Raw genomic sequence first — 18,998 nt, 5'->3', positions numbered from 1 at the left:
CAAACAATAGCTTTTGTCTGCTGACACCAGTTGGTGACAGCGATGGGGGCAAGCAGCTCCCACTTCTTGTCTCGCTCTCGTTTTAGGGGCATGGAGCAAAAAAGATCCTTTTGAGGAAAGCAGGCGGGACAAAATAACTTGGGAAATAAAGTGCTTCAAAATTCTCAGTGTCACTTCTTCCTTCTGCTTCTTTAATGGTATAAGTAAACTGATGGTAAAGCCCCAGACTTCCAGCAGAGCCCTCAGCTCCTTGCTTCCAGGCAGCTCTGTCCACCACCTCCCAAAAAGTAGGTGTCTTTCCTAGTCTGGAGCATGTCCGTGAACCAGTTCATAGCTTGGCTCCACACAAATTTCTTGGTGAAGAACTCAAGGTGGCTTCTTCAGGTGGCTTTGCCAGTGCACCAGGCTCCCCAGCTGCCAGCGCTGAATGTGTTAGCATGTTCGTGGAAGGTGACCGGAGCTTTGTTAAAAATCCTCTTTAAAATCCATTTCTGCTCCTGAGTCTGTGAGAAATCACGGCTCTGACCTCTGGGAAGCTGCACGATGGGTGAGATGGGGGGCAATAACTAACGGAGGAGAAAGGTGACATTTGCACTAATATCCTACCGGTGCTATTTCAGGCAATGCAGAAGCTCGCTGGTAGCAAAGCAGCCTGATTTGCATAATAATCTGTGTGCCTCCACACTTCCACTGGAATCATTTATTGCTTAATTGGATGTGGTAAAAATGGAGATATCAGCAGGTCACATCGTTAGCCTTCCGGCCACTTACTCCCCATGGTGCCAGTTACAGCTCTTGCTGTCCTGCAAGGAGAAAATGCCAATGTAAAAAGATTGCATGCAGGGCACAGCCCCAGGATGACTTAATTCAAGCTCATCTTTGCCAGTTGGAGCTGAACGCCAGAGATGAACATGAAAAACCATGCTGCTATTTCTCCCCCTTCAAGAAGCTGCTGAAAGGGGCAAACCTGCCTGGTGGTCCCAAGGACTGAGAGAAACTACAAGGCTCCTCTCCCTGCAAAGCACGATCCAAACAACAGCTTATTCTACCTGGTTTTGGCTTAAAATGTCACAGCCCTGATATTTGATCATTCAGAGTGACCGGGGTGCAGTGGAGGGGGGTAAATAAGAGCCACCCTGAATCTTTGCTCAAAACTCACCCCTGTATTAGCTTAGATTCCTCCTCTCCTTTTTATATAGCTTGTGCCTGCACTTTGCCTGTCCGACTCCTCTTGTGGGTCTGAGTAGAAGGACAGATGCCAGGAAATATAAAATAGCTTCTCTAACAAGCTTCTTCACAACTCTTCCCACTCTGTTTTCGCAAGTACGGGGAGAAGGATGGCTTTGCCCACAAGCAGACCTGCTAAAACTGGGAATCAGTTCAGATCCTGGCTGTGCCCAGTACTTTCTCCATGACCTTAGGACATCCTTTAAGCTAGCCGGGCCTCTTTCTCCCATCTCTAACCCATGGAAGTTGCAATGTTTTACCACGTTCCCTTTAATAAAGAGCCATGAAATCTGCAAATGGAAGCTGCTAGGGACGCATAATTTTGAGGCTGGTCCATCCCTAGATTGCGGGAAAGCTTGCAATCTGTTTCTCCAAACAGAAAGTAATCCCTGCTATTGTTTTTTTGGACTCATCTTTCTTTTTAAAACACAGCCACAAAACTTCATGTGAATTTGGACCTAATCCTCAAAAAGAAAGCATGTTTGCACAGCTGAGCAGAGACCCCACTGAAGATTAGTGGCATGTTTCAAGCAGCCTACAAGCACTGACCGGGGACTTGCCTCATTCATGAAAAACACCTGCTTCTTTGAGGTTCCTCTGCCTGCTGTGAGAAGAGGGGTAGGCAGCAACTCTGCCTAGAAAAGCACGACTCAGGAAAGCTTCTTCTGCTCCTGTAGTTGATTTTCACACATGTTATATATTAAAGAGGATATGAGTTTGGTGCTTGCTTGTTCCTGACTGATATAAAATGAATTTTTTATGTATTATTTTTATTGGACTCAGCAGATCCCCAGTTTTCAGCCAGGGTCCTGTTGTGTTAGGCACAGTACAAGCACAGGGTTCAAGAGCTCATTGTGACTGTAAGAGGAATGAATGAAGGATACCACTTTGATTTCAGCGTGGGTTTTAATGCCCTTCTAAGGAGGCACTGTGAGAAATAAAGAAGTGGGATAAATCAGCTGTTTTGGCTATATGAGAGGTGGGCACACTCTCTAATGCCCAAATTTAAAAAAAAAAAAGAGTATTTCTGCTGCATTTGCTCCCGAGTGCAAGGGATGCAGAGGCAGCAAGGAGCAGCATGGGCTGGTGAGGTTTTGTTGGCCAGGCAGATGCTGTGGGAGGGTGGGAAACCTCGAGGCAGACCCTGGCGTGGGGTGAGGGTGAGACAGGGCTGGGGTCCCTGCACGGGGCATCACTAGTAGCCAACATAGCTCCTTGAGGAGGAAACCTCTGACCGATGAATCCCCAAAGCCTGCTTTTTTCAGTGATAAGCACATGCTCTTTTCTTCAGCAGTTAATGCCTGCGAGGTGCTTGGGAGGGCTTGCGATTGTTGTGGCTGCCAAACAGGACCAGGGATTTAGGAAACCTGCTTGTAAGATACCTTTAGTTTCACACACCATTCCTTGCTTTTATTTCAGGGGCTTGGAGAGTTTGGTCGCTGGCTCTTACTACTGGGTCTGTGATCAGCTGGTGCATCTCCAGTCTCCTGGGAACGAATTTCTAATGGGGATGGAGGCCCCGAGGCTACAATGTGAAACAGCGACTGCTGCAGCACACGCAGAGTAGATAAGATCAATAGGAAATGCAGATTTGCAACACGTTAGAAATATGACAGCTTCCACACACACCCTGGGGAAAGGATTTTTAAATCTTTTAAAGGAGTGCCAGAAAGACTACATCTCGTTTATATATATATTTATATACGTAGGTATGTGCATAGCAGTAAGAAGCAATCTGCCACCTCACGTCTAAAAGATATTTGCTGAGGATCATGGAAATCTTTATCGGGTTGGTCAGGTTACTAAAACAGCTTTGTTTTCCTGCAGGAGACCTAAGCTGTACTGATCCACACCAAAAGGAGCCCCGATAGGGAGCGGGAAGTGGATCCCAGCCCATGCAGTCCTCCGGAGCCACCGCAGCCAGCATAGAGGTCTCTGCAGGGCTGCCTCCCAGCTCGCTCCCCGGGACGGCTGCTGGAGTGCTCAGAAGTGAGCATTTAATCATGTCTCTGGTAGGGAAGGTGGGTCTTTCCCGCCACCTGTAATTCCCCAGCAGATTATAGAGCACTCGGCAGCACAAGCCAGAAGTTGTAAGCTGCAATAACAAAGTATGAACAAGAAGTGAGGTGCAAGTTTTTAACAGCTGGGACTGCTGAAAGCGTTCACTGAAGGATGGCGTGAAGTTGCCACCACTTGAAGCCTGTAATTCAAGAGCAGATCTTCTAAATCATCACTAAAATTCAGCCACACATTACTCAAGCTGGTGAAGTAAAATCTGAAGTGAAATTCCTGGGCTGTGTTCTGCAAATGGACTGACTAGGTCGTCCTGATGGTCTCTCCTTGATAGGCTCCTTGAGCCTATCACTGTAATGTACCAGAAACACCATGAGGAGTAACTCAGATGTTGGCATCTTATCACCTGCTCTATCAGCACCTGCTTTCTGGCTGCCTGCTGTTTTTAAGGTGGATGAAATGCCACGACCTACTTGAAATGTATTTAAGATCTTGTGCATGCGCTCTGTCACCTCCTGCAATGAGTTCGCTCCTGCTGGTGGGGAAGTTGCAATCTGCCTGAAGGCTGAATGCAAGAAATAACCGCTACCCAGAAATGCCTCCTGAGAAAAGGTGTCCCCTTCTCACCACAGTCATATATAGGAGAGAGGGCCTGGGAAAGGCTCCTGTGAACTCCCACCTGACTGAAGCTCCAGCCCACTGCTGTGTGCACGAGGAGGGGTTACTGTCCATCTGGAGATACTCCTCCTGAAAAACAGGTTCAGGGAAACTCGCTCTCATCCGTGCTGAAAATAATCCTCGTGCTCTGAGATCAGAGCATGTCCCTGCAGAAATGCAGGTTTCAGCTCTATGTGGGGTGAGAAGGACGGAGCAAGTGATTTTGCATCTATTCCTGACATGAGCTGCATGTAACCCAGGACCTCCCAAGGTCAGTGGCCACCTTCCCGCTCTCTTGATTGCCCTGTTGCTGGGTGAATAGTCCGTGCTTCCCTCACTGTAGCTGAAGTCACGGTGTCAGCCCGGACACCCTGCAGGAGGGAGATGGACTTTACCCCATCATGGTCAGCTGTGCCTGCAAGGAAAGGCTGGGGCAGCCCAGCTCTGCGAGGAGCCTGGCCCACTCCTGTGTTTTGTTTGGGGTTGGAAAGGCTCCTTCTGTAATTAACAGCAGCTGCCATCATTGTCATGATTACGTTATTACCAGCAAAGGAACTAACGATTTGTCCTGTAACACACACACATAACCAGCTCCTACGTGGGGACTAGTGCTGCCAGCCCACCTGGCACAGCTCTCCGCTCCCGGAGCTGAGAGCAGTGTTCCTGGATGCTGGGCTCCTCGTCGGCTCCCGTCCAGCCACCCGAGCGGGGAGCTCACACTTGGCAAGCACCCTGCACGTCTGTCACTTTCCCTAGCAGGAGATGCGGTGATGTGTCCTGCGGCCCTGCAAGCCAAATACTAAATGCATCAGACAGTGCATGTGCTGCTAAAAATATCGCCAAGCAATTTGCCTGAGAAGGGAGCCTGTCCCCCCTGGTTGGCAGCCAGATGACTTTGCCTCGATCGCCCCAGCCAGAGCTGCCTTGTGCGATCCTTGTGTAAAACCATTTCACGTATCACAGTGTGATAACGTTGGCGGCAGCATTTAATCTCCCGGAGAATGGAAGCTGTGGGTGCTAAATCCTGGCACAGGGAAATGAGTCCAAAGTGCATTCCTTCAGCGAGATGACAAAAGTGTGACGGCCAGCCCAGCTTTACACATTTGTGTCGAAGTTTACGGTATTAAGCAGGTTCTCATACCGCAATCTCTGTTCATTGAGAATGTTTATGATTGAGGGAATAATAAGTGAAATCCTCATTCATTCATCAGATTACTGTATGGTCATCACTTGTCTCCTAAATATGTAATAATTATAATACATAACACTTTGGCAGTATTTTTCATCCCAGAATTTCAAAGCACTTCAATTAAGCCTTCTAATGCAGCTGAGAAATAGGGCCAGGAGTACACCCTCTCAGTTAATCTTTAATGAGTTTGGAGTACATGATATATAGAGGTTAAAAATAACATTTTGTGAATATAATACATGATCTTGATAATACATGTAGAAATAATCTTGTTCACTGCTGGGCAAAGACCCAACGTTAGAACAAGTGCAAGGCTGCCTCCTGCAACCTCACTGTTCCCACCTCTCAAAAGCAACAGGACCGAAGCTACGTAAGCATCTCAGATGAATTAGGGAAAACTTGTGCTACTTTTATAACCTTTCAGGTACCAGTTGAATTTTGAGGGATAGCAGAGCTTTCTACCCGCAAGCCACCCCCAGTGAGTCCCACTGACTTGCCCTGTTTGCTCACCGGCCTCTTCCACGCCTGCTTGCAGAGGTGGGCAGCGCTGGGGTGAGACGGGGCAGCCCTGGGGGGCTGGATGGCCCAAGCTCTTTTCATACTTTCTGACTCCCAGAAGATTTTGGTTAGCGTGTGGAGGGAAATAGGACAGGACAGATTGCATTGCCAGCGCAGCACTGCCAGCTCTTGTCATGAGTCGTAGCCCGTTTTCCTCCAAGCCCTTCTTTCCCCAGGGAGCGGGTTATCCAAGACTCTCCCCACTCCTCGGAACAGCAGCACAGATCTAACTCACCCTGCAACATAAGAAGCATGGAAGTCACAAACTCCTAGTACCTCTAGGACCAGAAAGCCAATTAAAAGAATGCCTGGTTGTATGATTTTCAAGCTAGTCTTGTGATTGTTTAGGAGCATGACTTATGTTTTTTTAAATACATGGCATTGGCGATCCAGCTTTCATTACCAAGATGAAGGCAGATTTAATGTACAAATTAACTCACAGATGCACTGAAACTATTTTTCTTCATCCTGACCCTCAGTCCCCAGCCAGATATAAATCCCCAGCTGTGAATCAATGGTACTTAATGTTCTCTCATAATTGGCCTGGAGCTTATCTCCTTCTGCAAGAACAGCAGCATCCAGGGTGCAGTGGTTTGCATTTGTTTCAAGAAAAATTAGTGGCACAGGAAGGAGTGACCTGAGGGACTGGGTACGTGTGCTCTTGGTGGAGCGAGTTAATGTTTGATGGACAGGTGATGGAGTAGGCTAATATTTGAACCTTTGGAGATTTAACTTCAAACACCCGCCGGGATTTGAGTCAACTCTGATCTGTTATGGCCATTTGCCATGTCAAAGGACTTCTACACAACTGAGCAGACTTCAGTCAGGCTGGCAGTCTCACTAGCCATCCCCACCTGGCTTGTAGAGGGCACTGTGTCCCTGGTGACCTCACAGCCCTGTCCCAAAAAACGACAGGTTGTCCCAGGGCTGCTGTGACAGAGAAAGTACAAGTGAATTGACTCCAACATGCAGGAAAGGCTCAGATCCAGCGATGCTGGGAATGACCTGGGGGTCCCGGAGGTCCTGCTTCAGTGCCCTATTTCTAAACTATTGGTTTTCTCTGGCTGGAGGAGGTGGTTTGAAATAACAGTTTGGATGCATCCCCCAAGGTAGGAATCAGCAGAGCTGACAGGAAAGTCTGCAAAGTGCTAGGTGGTGTTGCTCACTGTAGAAAGGACTTCGGGATGGCAGTATTCACCTTTCTCATGCTTTGGTTTTTGAGGAAAAAAGATGTTGTTAAACAAAGATTTCTAGGGTACAAGGTTTCTCCTTGAATTTGCATTTGTTTGATCTATACTTCTCTGCTTCAGCACAAAGTCAATCTAGTTTATTCCATGCACTGCACCCCCCATTCTCTAGCTTTGATGAACTTCCGTTAGAATTAGCAGCCAAAGCTCCAGCTTGCAGAGATCTGTTTACTCAGCCCAAATGATCATAAAACCGGGACATGCCTTCTGGGCTTTAGCCTTTTCTGGCCATTCTGTAGCAGGAGAGTGTGCCAACTCGCCGGCTCCTTACTCTGCTCTCAATACTCTCCTTGCATGGAGAGACTCCCAGGATGCGCAGCGGGTCAGCGGAGGGACCTCTTGCACAGCTTCCAGCAGGGAACACTGCCAGAAAAGAGTCCAGAAACAAAGCCGGGATGTGGGGCGATTTGCACTGGGGTGAAAAGGATGGGTTTGGGGTTTTACTGTTCTTATTGCGATGCTGCACTTAAATGTGGCTTACTTAGAGAGCAGCATATGACCCATGTGTACCTTGTCACATCCAATAGATCTCACGTGAAAAGCTGAAAGCTCTCAATAGCAGCTGAGCCCCGGGGACCATCACAAGGCTGAGCTGCGTGAATTAAATAACCAGGAGCACAACCCACAACTCCTCTGACAGAGCCACAACCCTGCCAAGAGTGTGGGGCTGCTCCAACCCTGCCCTTCTCTTCTGGCACCCGCGGGACCAGACCTTCCCGATATGACTCTCGTCGCTCCAGTGGCTCCAGAGAAACTACAATAGTTTAAATCAACACCGTGTCTGGCCCTTTGTCTTAAATCTCCCACTCAGACTTGATTTTACAGATGCTCGGGGTCTCGACAGAGTCCTCATCTATCACAGTCAGGTTGCTCTCCTCCTATCCTAAATCAAACCAGCCCAACTGAGGGCAGCTCTTTTGTGGAAGGCTTTCTGGGCCGGTTCCCCCTCTTCTCTCCCTAATTGTTCATTAATGTACGTAAATGATTTAACCAAATAGAGGCTGGAGTTTCCCTCTCCAGGAGGAAGGGAATGTGGTTGGAGGAGGGAATGATCACACAGATGGATTTATCTGTATCTGATTCTGGGTAAATATTTATTCTCCTTTCCCTTTTCTGCACCCTTCTCACCCATGGGAACAATGACAGATCCTCCCCAGCCACAGAGCAGCAGGGAAATATTATTACCCCCGTTTTACAGATAGACAACTGGGTCAACGGTGACTTCATCTCAAGCTGGGGAGATTCAGCGGTGCTTTTACCACTGAGTCTGAGGGACTTTGGACAGGAGCAGCCGGACTGAACAGCCAGAGCCAGCCCGGCTGTGAGCAGGAGCCGAGCTCCCTGGCTGCATCACCAGGCACCCTGGGGAGTGCTACCGTCCTCCCTCGGAGGCTCGGCCACCACCGGCCTGAGTCAGGGTTCCTCTCCCCGACACGGCTCCTGCGGAGGCTGGCTTCAGCCCTCTGACTTACCGTGGGGAAGTGCTGGGAAGTTTCATTAATTCGCATGTGCAAAGCGGATTTAGAGCGCTGCCTACAATGAATTCTTTGTAGCAAGAGCTACGACATTCAGCAAGACGCAGGGTGCAAAACACTCCTGTGCCTTTTTTTTCTTTCCTTTTTTTTTTTTTTTTTGCAAAAGGGAAAAATCGATGTTAGGCTTTTATTACAAAACAACAGACTACAGCCACCCTTTTTTCCTGGAATAATAATAATAATGCATTACGTCAGGTTAGTCAGTAGTTTTCACTAATCCGCATGACATGCACTGCTGACCTCTGAGGTAATTTTGGATCATGCTCAAGCCAAATAAAGGCAGATTTGTGGCTGCAGGTGAGAGATCCTCTGAAAAACCATAAATGTAACCACAATGTCCTCTGGTTTGATCTGAACTCCGCCTGGCCTTCATCAGTTTTTCTGGCGCTTGTCCAGAAGTAAGACAGATTAATGATTTAAAGGCATTACACTATGATATGATGTAACTCAGCACAGGGTGGTGGTTTGGGGAAGATAATTAGCAGTAAGTTAGCAGTAAGTACCTGGGGCAGGAAAACATGGGCCACCCCTCCTGGATAGTACCTTGCTCCTCAGAGGACATTACTGGCTTGACTGGAACCGTTCATGACACGAATGTCTTCACAGGATCACAGGGGCATACGAATGTGCTACAGGGCAGAAAATGCCCCTGTGAAATGGTACACCCCATTTTCTGTCTCCTGAAGGGGCACCAAAATGGTTTGTGGCTCTGCTGGACAATGAATGAACAAAAGAGGGAGGGGTGAGCCTGTGAGGGTGGTGGCAGTGCCCATGCCCATGACGTGACATGACATGATGCATGCCCAGAGAGCAGCTTGCAGCTCCGGCAGCAGTGGCCCTATGGCCTGGGCTCTTCATGGCATCTTCTGTCATCTCCCCAGCCACTGCTTCTTGGGCCCATTAGATATATCTACCAGGGTTCCACTTACCCACACTGCAGTCCCTTCTCTGAGTAAGGTCCAAACCCCTGTGTTAATCTTGAGCCTGTACAGAAAATATTCCCCAGCCTGTTATGACTACAGGTCTGCCTGAGTGCTAATAAATCAGCGTAGCTCCAGTGGAGTAACGTAGAGCTTGAGGCAGTGCTGGGGGGGGAAATGTATATAAAAGGCAGTCCCAATCTTCCTTTAGCAGCCATTAATTACAGCTGGTGATGGGAGTAGGAAACAGCAGTCATGCTGGGATACTGCTGCTTGCAACTCAGTCAGGGGAAGGCTGAAAACTGAAGACAGAGAGGATAGGTGCTGTGCAATGGACGGGGGAGATATGTGGAGTTTAAAAACAACTTCACCGTGCAGTTACAGGTTAATCCTTATTTAAGCATTTGGTCTAGGAGGTGACATGAGTAGGGTCAGGCACAAGCCCCATCATTGTATGGCAGAGGCACAGGGAGCACATCAGTAAATGGTGTCAGTGCTGAGGGGCAACATACTGACATCGGCCAAGCAACACCCCATCTCCTCCACTTGAAGAGGCACTTGTGCTAAACAGCAGTCAGCAGGAACTTTGCTAAGGAAAGCTGGTTTCCTGGCCCTGCAGCTGGGGCAAGGAGCTTGGAAGGGACCAGGGTGCTGAGCCGAGGCGCGTGTTGGGTCATGGAGCCAGGAGACAGCGAGAAGTCGGGCTGCTCTGCAGCTGGCTGTTTGAAACACTCAGGAAAGATCTTTTTCTATTTATCAAACAGCTCACAAAGAAGCTTAGTCAGTGCCTCTACAGCGATTTGACACCAGCAGCACTGTGACTTTAACTATTAACAGCAAAGGAGGAGAAGTAAGCAGTGTGGCAGGTTTGAATAGTGCTCTGACGAAAGTGCATTCAAATTGGTGGCCAAATCAGAGCCCCTGCTTCGTTTATGCAACAGCTGCTGGTGCGTTTCCTCACTCAACAAATAACTTTCTTCTTGCTGAGGTCTAAGCTGAAGGACCTTCACCACCCAGCAGGAACAAGTCAGGAGCACAGGTACAGCCTGTCCCGACGGCTCGGTGGCAGCTCCTCGCTGTGCCACGATGCCTTCTTTGCACGCCGCCTTCCTCCCACCAGGGTCACCCTGCTCCTGCCAGTACCGAAACAAAGCCGTGCGACAGCAAAGGCAGACATCCAGCTCCAAAAACTGGCATTATCCCATGATTGCTTTTCCTGACATTCGTTCAGGCCAGCCACGGAGGCTCCTCTGGCCACTTTTCGTGCTGGCGAATGCATTATCGGTTCAAGGCAACTTGGTACTTTCTTTGGAGTGGGGGATTCAGCTTTCCCCCTCCACTCAGTAAATTTCCATGTTGGCTTTATCTGGTGTGACTCCGCTATGGCTGGAGCGGTCCCACTCCTTCCTGACCGCTTCTGCATTTGCACAGCACGGGACGCCAGAACTGAGTCCGCTGCCTTGGGAGAGTTTGGAGCCTGGAACCTCGTGAGGTCTCTTAGCAGATTTATGCTTAAAATATCTCTGGGCTAAGAAGGTGTTAGGCCCTCTCAGAAGTGCTCTCTCTCCCATCTGCTTTTTCATGTAAAAACTAGAGGAGCCAAAATCTGCTCAGAGGACTGTAGAGGAACGGCCAGGAAAGATGCCTGCAGTTGTCCCTCAGGCTCCTGCACAGACAGCGTTTCACAGATGTGGAGTCATGAGTACGGCCATAAACATTTTAAGACCCACCTGCCAAATAGTTCTGGAGTTTTCTAGTGAGAACAAACCTTGCATAAATGTCAAGGGAAAAAATATCAGGAAGATCCTCATTTTGGGAGTGGATTCAGTGAATTTGCTCTCTCTGTCTGTCTGTGATGAGTACAGACTGCTACCTTCACCCTCTCCTATAAGCTCACTAACATCTATTTAGCTATGTAAAGCATGAATTATAGGAATATAAAAAAGTATGTTTCTATCACACACACACACTCTACCATTCTTTTTTACAATGTCTCTTCCTATCACACAAATGGGAGTTAAAACAGATGCACACACAGACTTCCATGCTCTAATTTCCCCACTTTTAGGTCCTGTTATGGCACCTGCACACCCTCACCAAATGCAACTTTGGTCTGTGAGTTATGCTGGATTCGCCTTACCCTCTGTGGCAAGACTGTCAGCACAGGTGGCTTACACACATACACAAACACACACACACACTTACTTCTCATCCATTCCTACAAGAAGAAAGAGCAGCGAGGGAGCTGCCAGCAGGCTATAGGATGGCTCCCATCTCCTCGTAGTGCGGGTGACCCCATCCCGACAAGGCTCCTGCATGTCCACCTCATATCTCCACCCTGGTGCAGGTTCCCTCTTTAACGGTCTTACCCTGGTGCCTCATTCCCCCGGAGCTGTACACTTAATTATGGGAGTATTTGGGTCCCGAGACCTACGGCTGTAAGCAGGCAGATGCCCACCTCTAACAACCCAGCCCCTAGCATAGCTCCCCTTGCTCTAATATGATGGAGAGAGGGCTCTTTCCCCCTGCATAATCCCCGATAGCTCGGTCCACCTGCGTTTTTAGTCACAACTGAGTAACCACCGCGCCGGTGGTGGCTGGAGGCAATAGGACTCCTTAATCTTCCTGGGCTTTGGTTTGCTCATCCATGAAATAGGGACAGTCCCTCCCCGGAGCATCCTCCTGGAGACCCCCCCGAGTGAGCTTGTGCTGCACTGAGGGCCAGCGCAGGGCTTGGGAGAGTCCATCTGTGGGGATTTAAGTGGCACTGAGGCCTTCTGCTGACTAAATGCCTTTCATTATAACCTCGGCAAAAAAGTCCTGAGATGTTTTAACCATATCTGAAGTGGTTCACAACCTGCTGGCCAGAGAAATGGGAAAATACAAGGTATGCTGCAGCAAGGACAGTGCTAGCACTGTAATTAAAAAGTAGGTCAGTATAGCTACGTCAGTTATGGAAATAAGAGAAAAACATATTACCTCCCTAACCTACACTCTTCCTAGTGTTAGCGTAGCCATACAGGCAACTACATCTTGCTGCTGATACAGCTTATCCCCATCAAGGAATGGGTTTAGACTATACTAGCAGGACAATCTGGATTTTATTTGCCAGCACGGGGCTGTATTTTCACTGGGATAGCGCAGCAAGCCCTTTTCACCATGGACAAGCCCTCGAGCTGCTGGCTCTCACCTTGTAATGGTGAATAGCCTTAACATATATCCTCTCCCTTCCTCATGTGCGAGGCCATGCTGCAGGGAGGGGATGGGAAAGAAGGGGGCTGTGAACCATTTCCAGCCCCAAGTACCCAGTCTGAGGTTAAAGACTTTCCCTTCTACAGCTAAGGGATAGGTTTTTTCACCCTTTTACTGTGGCCTGGCCAGCTCTCCAAGCTCCTTTCTCCAAGGGGTGCCCTTCGGGGAGGCTTGGAGATCATCCAGCCTTGGCAGGCAGCCCAACATGCTGCAACCCCGCCGGCTATGCCCATCCAGGCTGCAACCCCCTTCCCAGAGGGGCTTGGAGACCCAAGCAGTGAGTGCCCCGTTGTCCCCCCCACGTTCTGGGGGAGAGGGACCCGACCCAGGTGCTGCTGCCCAGGCTCCCCAGGTTGAGGTGGGCACCGTGCTTTGGGGAAACTCGGCCGACTTGCTGCAGGCGCAGAGAAGGGGGTCTGCGCTCCTCTGGACAGCATCCCCCTGCTCCACCTCTCACCCATCCGCCTGGTCTCTGGCAGAGGCTGAACCACTTTTAATCATCGCCTCCTTTCCTCATCCCTGGGTGACCCTCAGCGTGAGCCTGGTGCTGTGGAGGTACGTACCTCCCGCTCCTCACCCTCGCTCTGAGGCAGGCAGCCCCCACAGTGGCCCCACTCTGACAAGGAAGCAGCAACTGGACACAGATTAGGCCAACAGCTAAAGCACAAGACCAGAAACCAAAAAGCCAGAAAAAAAAAAGAGCTCCCCAGCTCTGTCCGCCACTGATTCCTATGAGATTTAGGGCAAGGAACGGAACTTCTTTACATCTTTATCTTCCTCACCTGTCTAATATGGGATAACATTTCCCTTTCTGGCAAGACTATGGTCAATTAATTAGCATTTGAAAAGTGCTTTGAAATGGAAGATGCATTTGGAAAACTGAAGTATTATTACTGGAATTGAGTGAGTGGCTCACAGGGTAGGGAAGCATTTCACTTCTTTTTCCCTGTGGGTGGAATAGCCTGGAGAATACTGGGATTTCTTCAGATTTATTCATTATTCAAGCATCTAGTACATATCAGGTATCTAAAATAGAACTGGGTTCGGATATTTATTCCATGAAATATTGGATTGCAGATACATGAAATCTGAGCTACTTTGTCCAGACACATAAATCACATGACACTGGGGCTCTTCCCCTACTGGCACCAACTCTCCTGGTGCAACTGCCCAAGGACGGGCATTTAAAATCTGTTTTCCATGACTCCTCGTGCAGGATTTTGAAATGTACTCTAGGTTTGCCAGTAAAACAAGCTCTTGCAAGAGTCTCCAGCAAGCAAAGCAAGAGCCCTGAAACAAGTACATGTGAAAAAAATCAAATGAATGTGCTTTGTTTGCTCAGGCCATGATTCTGCAGGATGTTTTAAAGTATTCATTTGTAGTCTCACGATAAATCCTACTGAAGCAAGTGGAACTGTTTCTGGGAAGAATCAGGCAGACGCTTAAATACCCTGCTGAATTCAGCTTCCAATTATTATTTCATCAGCCCAAGTGCTCTTGTACTCTGTTTTAAAGACTTCCTGTGTATTGTTTCACTGTCTTCCCCTGTACGCTCTAATGCCAATTGCTGCTGAGCCTAGGTTGGAAACATACCACCTCTGTTACCCATGAAACACGCATTAGTCTATAAAAAATGTGTTTTCCATTCCAAGAAACCTCCAGTAAATTAAAAAAAAAAAGAATAAGAAAAAGTTATGGGGCACATTTTCAAAGCCATGCTGGGCTGCGGGGTTGGCGGTTCTTAGCTCCATGTCTCCCATTAACTTCAGTTGACATTGCCTGTCTACCCGTGCAGCTGTGGCACTATGTTCTGAAAATCCACTCTGAAAGAGGTGCCTTTTGGAAACAGAGTTGTCAAGTCCGTGTGTAGACACAGGGGTTGGGATTGATGCAGAGCTCGTGCATCCCGAGCCTAGCTCGTTTTGATTCCATGGTGTTGAGCAGTGCTACCCCCGAGTGACTCCTGCATGTACACAGGCAAATCATACGCATTTTAAATGAATAAGGCTGTGATGCAAGTATCTAGCAGATCCCACTTGGAGAGGACAATTCAGATTAAATCAATCTACTAATCTAAACCCAGGGGCTACTTTCCTTTGGCTGAGCCACAGACAATCAGTCACCAGTCAGTCTTCACTGGATCAACAGGCTCCACCTCAGCTAAGAGAGGTGCCGAACATGGGATAATCAGAAGATACTTAGACTAACTGCAGCTCCCCTCCCTGGCTGGGTGTGCAACTGTCTTTTCTGAGGCTTTGGGCAGGGCCCCCACTATAACCAGACGTGGGTGAAGCCCCAAGGTTTGCAGCCACCAGCCCACGGACGCAGCCTGCACCATGCGCTTGTGTGGTGCCACCTGGTGAAGAGGCCAGGAGGAAGATGGTGGTCAGGGCTCTGGACCAGTTAGTGTGGTGGTCTGCAGGGTCACTACCCCAGATTTGAATCCCTGATGCATTGATTGCAAAGTGACCTTCAAAGGCAAGCCCAGAGGGCTGCACACCCAAGGGAAGGTGAAAGCCATGGGGCACTGTGCCACAGCTACCTGTGGTAACTGCGTATGGTCATGGGTTACGTCATAGCACGGGAGGCTCCTTAGTTGACTGAGCTACTTGCCCTGTTGGCAAGTGTGTGCCCATGGGCATTCAGCACAGAATAATGCACAATATGGCAAACCCAGCTCAGGACACTCATGCTCTCAGCTCCTAAGCCTCTGTCTGTCTTCATCTCCTTTCCCCACTTCTCTTCTGAAGGATTTCCACGGAGTTAGCACAGCTGCCTGCTGAACTGTATTTAGGACTGGTGGCAGGAGAGCCACTGCTGGTCCTGTGCAAGTGGGGGCAAATGTCATCCCCTGTCTGTGCCATAGCAATGAGGTCTGTAGAGCAAAGCAATGTTAGCTGCTGTGAATGGTAGCCTGGGAGGTGCCCAGGCTGGTGGTGGCCAGCTCCTGCACTGGCCCTGCCGCGGAAAGGCATCTGCACCAGCCCACAGCTGCTTGGTGCAGCTAGCACAGCACAGGGATGCCACATGGCTCCCATCGCAAGTGTCATCAATGAAACTCCTCTTTTTTATTTTGCTTTCTGCTGCCTGATGTTGGATCTGAGCCCCTGTGAAATGTCCTCTCTGCCAAAGTCTCTGCTTCCCCTAACGATGCTGCAGTGCTGAGCTGGACAGAAAGCAACGCAAACACCAAAGTAAAGCTATATGAACGGCTGCATCTGAGGCAGCTCCATCCCTGTTTAACCCAGCTTCTCATCTTGAGGACACGCGCCTCCCACTTCAGCCTCAGAGGCAAAGATAGGTAGTCCCAGTTTAAACCCATTGCTCCTCTGTTCCTCTGACTCACGGTTTGGGTTGTACATGCCAGGGAGTGTTTTCTTCCCCCTCCTTACAAAGCTTGCTCCTGCTAGCAGTGACAGGAGTGCAAGCCTGTGTTATCCACAGGAGACCCAGCTGCTCACTGTTAATGTTTAATGACAGCTCTGCAAGCTGGAGATATTCTCAGACTCTATTTCAGCTGGTCAGGTTTCATACAAACTGTTTTCAGCAAACTTTGTAAATCTACAGAGCATAAAGTTATTTAGTAACACCGGGCCAGCTTCAGAGGAGACTAAAGAAATCTTGGTGTGACTTACCGCTTCCAAAGGCTTTCCTACATCCAGGCTTAATATTTTTCACATATGCAAAACTCACTCTCTCTTGCTGTGGCGCTCGTGCAGTAACAAATGTGCATGCAACAGCCTGCACCAAAGGGTCATGCCGAACGGGACGCAGATGCCCTCCCCGTCCCTCCCAGACAGGTTACTACTCTGCCAGCATAGTCCTGCATGAGAAGTGGTGTCAGATGGTTTCCTACAGTAAATTAATGCAGCTCCATTATGTTAGGCCAACTGATATCAGCAGAGAATTCAGACAGCTAATTTTTAACCTTCTCCGATTTCCCTTTGGCTCATGAAACCGTTTCCTGCCCCGGTCCCTCTGACAGTCCCCTGGTTCTCCTCCAAGCATCTGTCCAGCGGAGAGACAAAGCTAGGCGCAATGTGTAGGAAGCTCAGAGCTTAAGCTCATGCAAATAGGATCTAAGGGACTCTAATGATCCTAAACTGGTATTACTTATATGGCCAGCCTTCCAGGAGAAATGGTAGGTCAGATCAGCGCAGCTAGGGATTTGAACCTTTAGACCAAACTCTGCCTTCATTTAAATCTCATCATGGCTATAGAGGCATTACAGCTCAGGGAAGATTTGATGCTTCCACCCTCCACCCCCACCTTGACCAAGGACTGATCTGAGATGCACATACTTTCTGCAGATATTATTGGCAACTCACAGCCAAGAAAGACAATTGTAACTGAGAGCAACTGTGTGGAAATTTCGAAGTGCAGGATTTGGCCCTGGCTGCCTTGATGTTCTGTGAAGACCTTGAAGTACCTTAAAAAGGTCATCGTCTTGACTTTGTGAGGAAGCTGAGCTTGTACAAAGATTTAGGAAACTTTGTGCATGCAGCAGTGGGTTCATTGCAAGGGAAAGCTGGCTTTGCCAGCCGTGAATGCGGGCACTGCGAGGGGGCCAGGCCAGAGCCTTCTGGGTGCAAGGACAAAATGGAGCAAAGGCTGACCGAGCCATGAAGACAAGTTTAAACACATTCCTCCCATCCGCCTTCCCTCCTCAAAACCCTGAAGGCTGTTAATTGTTTGCTGAGGCGTATTCCATCCCTAACTGAGGAGGGGACTGAATGGTGACAATCTAAATATCACGAGAGGAAGGGCAGTGACAAACCCCACCCTGGCAGGCTGTCTGCAACCGCAAGTACTCCTGGCCCCACGTCGCTTGGAGGGCTAGGGCCTTCGCCATGCTCCTCATCGTCACTAACAGGGACAGGGTGGGCCTCCCCACATCCCCCACGGAGCTGTTTCCAGTGATGGGAAGAGGTCCCCTGCACGTGTAGAGTTGCATGCGCTTAGCTGCCAGATGCTCACATGTGCAAAACTACGCTGCAATATTACAGGAACAAGCTTTGCCTGGAGATTGCTGGTCCTGCTTGCTCCAGGGCATGCTGGAAGGGCGCAAGACAACCTCATTTCTGCTTTTTATAAAGAGCAGGCAGCAAGCTGTGAAGGCGGATTTCCGCCTACCTGGAGCTGAACTCTTCAAAACCCTGGGGTTGTTTGGACACAGAGTTCATAGGTTCAAACCTGTGCCTTGTGCTGATTTTAGATCACAGCAAGGGAGAGGCGAGCAAACACGGTAGAGAAGGCAGGAGCTGGCTGGGGTGAGCAGTGGGAGGCTGGTGCCATGGGGCAGCTTCTGCAGGTGATGGTTTTAAAGACTTGCTTTTGGCCCCAGGTGAAGGTGCCAGTCTTTACCGAGGATGCAGAGGATGCGCCCAAAGCGTGCTGCTACTCCCAGACTTCTTTTCCCTTCCCTCAGTCCTGTTTAAAAGCACCCCTTTTGCAGGAAGAAGACGCTCTCTGTTAAACTAGGAGTGTTGTCAGCAGCCACTGTAAGTAACCATAATAATCTGTAAGGCAATGTGCAGCTCTGATGTGCAAATGGGATTTAGGGAAGCCTCGCTAACGGGATAACACAGGCAGCGTTTAAACCGAGTTTCAAACTGATCGTAACGCTTCACTTGACAAATGTCTGGATTTGAACTTTTTTAAGCCTTCAGGGCTTTAAGCAGAGAATGTCAGTCTGCTGCAGAATAAATCCTTAATATTTGGGGCTTTTGTTTAGGAAGAGGAAAAAAACTCTGAGCTGAGAAGAAGCCAAAAAGAATATCTGATTTCATTGCTTTCATCATACACCACTACGTACCATCTATTTTCTCTCAGAAGCCAGGGGCATATCTTCTCTAAATATTTACCTACTTTCTTTCTAAGGGCATGTCTGCACTGCAGTTGCCACACTGATTTGTGTTGTAGACATACCCACCTTACTTTTGACCAAATGCATCTAATACATCCAGGCTCTAATAGCAGCCTAATAAAACCAAGGTCTAATAGTTGCAGCGTGAGGTCAGGCTAGCCTGCAACATCTGCTGGGAATACCTTCCAGCCATTGCTCTGTGCCAAGCCAACCACCCTAAAGCTGCACCGCAGGTCTTGCAGTGAAACTGGGGACAAGCAGGCTTCACCGGGCATGGAAGTCTGGCTACAGGAAATCCTTCATCCACACAGATCATTAATGCTTTTCTGACATGGAGCCACATCTGGCAGGTCTCTCCCTGCCTCCACGTTTGCCCACCAGTCAACCCAGACAAGCAAAGGCTGTGCCATCTCCATCCCTGAAGGCTTTCAAGCCCCGACTGGATCAAGCCCGAGCAACCTGGCCTGACCTCAAAGCTGGCCTGGCTTTGAGCAGGGGTTGGTCTAAAGACTCCTGAGGTCCCTCCCAGCCTGA

This window comes from Nipponia nippon, unplaced genomic scaffold (genome assembly GCF_047370975.1).
Source record: "Nipponia nippon isolate SJK-2023a ecotype South Korea unplaced genomic scaffold, ASM4737097v1 scaffold_4, whole genome shotgun sequence".
Classification (NCBI taxonomy): domain Eukaryota; kingdom Metazoa; phylum Chordata; class Aves; order Pelecaniformes; family Threskiornithidae; genus Nipponia; species Nipponia nippon.
The sequence above is the reverse complement of the archived record's forward strand: the minus strand, read 5'-3'. Positions refer to the sequence as shown.